The sequence below is a fragment of the Vombatus ursinus genome, unplaced genomic scaffold (genome assembly GCF_900497805.2).
Source record: "Vombatus ursinus unplaced genomic scaffold, bare-nosed wombat genome assembly UNPS02014774.1, whole genome shotgun sequence".
In the NCBI taxonomy this organism is placed as follows: domain Eukaryota; kingdom Metazoa; phylum Chordata; class Mammalia; order Diprotodontia; family Vombatidae; genus Vombatus; species Vombatus ursinus.
Genome location: NW_020954552.1, coordinates 17,951,558 through 17,956,398, shown reverse-complemented (window position 1 = coordinate 17,956,398; position 4,841 = coordinate 17,951,558).

The window sequence follows — 4,841 nt, the reverse complement described above, 5'->3', positions numbered from 1 at the left end:
TGCGCATGGGCACAGTGCTCAGCCCAAAACCTTCCCCGCTACGCCAGGCACGCTGCTCCGGCGAAGAAACGTTCCGGCGGCGCGCAGAGGTTCCGGAACGCGAAGTGTCTGCCTCCCGCCAGGTGGCGCTGGCTGCTGAGCACGGCTGGGCGCGGGGACGGGGCTGAGCCTGGAGAGGATGCGCTCGCGCTCCCCGCGGAGCCTCTAGGCAGAAAGAGCAAAGGGCGGCCCCGACTTTGCTTCCGAATGCCATTCGGTAAATATGGCTAGCATTTATAGGGCGTGCTAAGCTTTACAAAGCGCTTTACAGCTCTTCTTTCATGTTTCATCCTAGTTCAGTCGTGTCCGAACTCTTCATGGCCCCTTTTGGGGTTTTCTTGGCAAAGATACTGGAGTAGTTTGCTGTTTCTTTCTCCAGTTCATTTTACAGATGAGGAAACTGAGGCAAACAGGATGACACAGGGTCACACAGCTAGAAAGTGCCTATATTGCATTGCTATCTCCACTTTGCTGGTGAGGAAACTGAGGTAGCTGGTAAATGCCTGAGGCTGGATTTGAACTCACGGTTCTGGACTCTAAGCCCATTGCTCTCTGCACTGTGCAGCCTACCTAACAAGATCAAGAAGATCTAGGATTTTCCAGTGTGGCAGCCCTGGACTTTAGGAACTAATTTTATTATCTTTTAAATTGCTGGTTGTTTCAGGAAGGGTGCCAGGGTGCAAGGAGCAGAGCTCACCCACTCCCCTAACCCCAAAGAAAACAAAAGTAAGAGTATAGGAGGTGCAGCTGCTTGGCCACAGACTTTGCCCCAGCCTTGTCCTTGACTCACAGTTGCAGGTGGGGGGAGAAGGAACTAGTCTAGGAGGAGGCCAACAGGCAGTTGAATGGTTGACATGATTGACATAATGCAGGCTTGAGCCTGACTGGGAAAAGACAGTGTAAGGGAGAACGGAGATCTGGAGTACTGGAAACCAGGCTCTGCTACTGGGTGTCGGTAGGCAAGGCACTTGACCATTCTGATTCTGGGTTCATATTCAAAAAGGGGATAATTAAACTACCAAATGGCTCAAGACCTAAGCTCAGAAGCAGCCTCTTACTTACTGTATGTCCCTGGGCAAGTCACTTAGCTTCTGTCTGCCTCAGTTTCCTCAGCTGTAAAATGGGAATCATTATAACACCTACTTTCCAGGGTTGTTGTGAGGATCAAATGAGATAATATCTGTAAAGTGCTTAGCACAGTGCCAGGTTCATACCAGGAGCTGAATAAATGTTTATTCTGTTCTCCCCCTCTACCTGTCTCCCAGCGTTAATGTGACGTATGCAATTTGTAAACATTAAAGGAGCTGATCCATAGGGGTTATCAGTCTTTCTCCACCCCCACTACCCCCAAGATAGCCATAAATGTGGCAGAGGAGAGTTGGGACCTGCCTGGATGCTATGGAGATAAAGACAGAAATAAGGAATACTAGAGCAGCCTAAGGCATGCACAGACTTGGGGAAGATTTGGGGAGAGATGGACCAGGGAGGAAGGGGAAGACAGAACAGAAAAGGAGATAGATCCCTGAAGGTCCTGGGCTTGAGGGTCTTGGGCATCTCTCCAAGGGGAACTGCTCTGTCCACCTCATCCCTTTTCCCAATCTGTTATGTGTTCTCTTCTTGCTTTTAATTTCTTTTCCTTTTCCATATCCCTTTCTGCAGAGGCCTGGATCAGTTCTATGGATGTAGCCTTAAGTGTGTCAATTCTGTCTCACATAAGTTGCTATTTTTACATAACATGACGCTGCACATTTATGGTTCCCTCATTTGTGAACACTCATACCCCTCCATACGATCTTTCAGTTGAAGCCTTTTACTGGAGTGGAAGCTATTGAGGGAATGAATGCTCTCCCCTGAGAAGCCCCTGGCTCCTGCTGCCAGGATTAGGAGCTTTTCCCACAAAAGCAGTATTATAAATAATAGTGTCTAGCACAGTACCTTGGATACTAGTGAATCAAGAAGCATCAAGAATCAAGAAATGCTGGGGCAGCTAAGTGGTGCAGTGGATAGAGTTCCAGCCTTGGAGTCAGGAGGACCTGAGTTCAAATCCAACCTCAGACACATAATAGTCACTAGCTGTGTGACTCTGGGCAAGTCACTTAACCTCAATTGGCTCAAAACAAACAAACAAAAGAATCAAGAAATGCTTTTAGGTGTCAGGCACCCTGTTTCATGATGGGGAATCAAATACAAAATTGAAGTAATCAGCTCTCAAGAAATTTATGATACTAAGGAGCTACTTGGAATTAGGAAGATCTGAGTTTAAACCTAGTCTCAGACACTTATTAGCTGTGTGACCCTGAGCAAGCCACTTACCTTGTATGTCTCAGTTCCTCATCTGTAAAATGAGCTGGAGAAGGAAATGGCAAACCACAAGAAACCACAAATGTGGTCACAAAAAGTGGACTCGACTGAACAACAGGGAGCTACATGCTCAGTTAAGTAAATATAAGATACTAAATTTAAATAATTATATGATCTTGTATATATAAACTAAACATGAAGTGATGGGAGTTAGGGTGGGGAACAATTGAGAGAACAAGGAAATGCTTCTGAAAGGAAGTGAAGCTTTAGCTGAAATTGAAGAGAGGAAGTAGGATATTTTGGTTTTTTTGTTTTGTTTTGTTTTGTTTTTAGGCAATCAGGGTTAAGTGACTTGCTCAGGGTCGCACAGCTAATAAGTATCTGAGATCAAATTTGAACTTAGATCCCCCTGACTCCAGGGCCAGTGCTTTATCACTGAGCCACCTAGCTGCCCAGAGAGCTAGCAGGTTTTTTTTTTTAAGTTAATTTATTTTTAGTTTTCAGCATTCACTTCCATAAGATTTTGAGTTCCAAATTTTTCCCCATCTCTTCCCTCCCCCCACCCAAGATGGTGTGCAATTTGATACAAGCTCCACATATACATTCATATTGAACCTATTTTCATATTAGTCATGTTGTAAAGAAGAATTAGAACCAAAGGGAGAAAACGTGAGAAAGAAGAAATAACAAAAGAAAAAAAAGAGAAAGAGAGCAAATAATATACTTCAATCTGCATTGAGACTCCATAGTTCTTTTTCTGGATGTGGACAGCATTTTCTGTCATGAGTCCTTTGGAGTTGTTTTGGATCCTTGCATTGCTAAGAAGAGATGAGTATAGCAAAGTTAGTCATCCCACATTGTGGCGTGCAATGTTCTTCTGGTTCTGCTTACTTCACTCAGCATTAGTTCATTCAAGTCTTTCCAGGTTTTTTGGAAGTCTGCCTGTTCATTTCTTATAGAACAATGGTATTCCATTACATTCATATACCACAACTTATGTAGCCATTCTCCAACTGATGGGCATCCCCTCAATTTCCAATTCTTTGCCACCACAAAAAGAGCTGCTATAAATATTTTTGTACATGTGGTTCCTTTTCCCATTTGTATGATCTCTTTGGAGTACAGATCTAGAAGTGGTATTGCTGGGTCAAAGGATATGCACATTTTTATAGCCCTTTGGGCATAGTTCCAAATTGTTCTCCAGTATGGTTGGATCAGTTCACATCCCACCAACGATGCATTAGTGTTCCAATTTTCCCACATTTTCTCCAGCATTTATTATTTTCCTGTTTTGTCATGTTAGCCAATCTGACAGGTGTGATGTGGTACCTCAGAGCTGTTTTAATTTGCATTTCTCTAATCAATAGTTATTTAGAGCATTTTTTTTTAAACTTTTAGACAGTTGAGGTTAAATGACTTGCCCAGGGTCACACAGCTAGTAAGTGTCAAGTGTTTGGTGTGAGGCCAGATTTGAACTCAGGTCCTCCTGACTCCAGGGCCGTTGCTCTATCCACTGCGCCACCTAGCTGCCCCTTCAAGCATTTTTTATATGACCACAGATAGCTTTAATTTCTTCATCTGAAAACTGCCTGTTCATATCCTTTGAACATTTATCAATTGGGGAATGACTTGTATTCTTATAAATTTGACTCAGTTCTCCATATATTTTAGAAATGAGGCCTTTATCAGAGACACTAGTTGTAAAAATTCTTTCCCAGTTTTTTGCTTCCCTCCTAATCTTGGTTGCATTGACTTTGTGGAAAAACTTTTCAATTTAATGTAATCAAAATTATTCTCTCTCTTGTTTGGTCATAAATTCTTCTGTTCTCCATAAATCTAACATAAATCTATTCCTTGGGAGAGCTGGGAGTTTTAAGAGACCAATGTGAGGAAAGAAAGCTTTCTGGACCCACGCAGCCTGTGCAAAGACAAAGAATCAATCACTAAACATTTATTTTTGTTTTGGTTCTTCACTGTGGTTTCGGTAGATTTTTGTGAGCTCATGTTGAAACCTAATTACTATGGAAAACATTCTTTTTTTTTTTTTAAAGGCAATTGGGGTTAAGTGACTTGGCCAGGGTCACACAGCTAGTAAGTGTCAAGTGTCTGGTCCGAGGCTGGATTTGAACTCAGGTCCTCCTGACTTCAGAGCCGGTGTTCTAGCCACTGCGCCACCTAGCTGCCCCAAAGGGAATAGTTCTCAAAGTCCAACGATGCCTTCTCCAGGCCTCCTTGGTCTTGGCGCCTTCCCTCTGAGATTCTCTCTAATTTATCTCATCTGTAGCTCACTTGTTTACGTCTACCTGTTTACGCGTGTCTCCTCCATCATGAGCCGTGACTAGGTTTTGTTTGGTTGGTTTTTTGCCTTTCTGCCCATTGCCAGCGCTTAGCACAGTGCCTGGCACATTTCATCGTTGCTGTTGTTGTTGAGTCATTGCATCCATTGTCCCACACTCTGTGACGCCATGTGGGGTTTTCTTGGCACAGAGTAGGCACTTAAT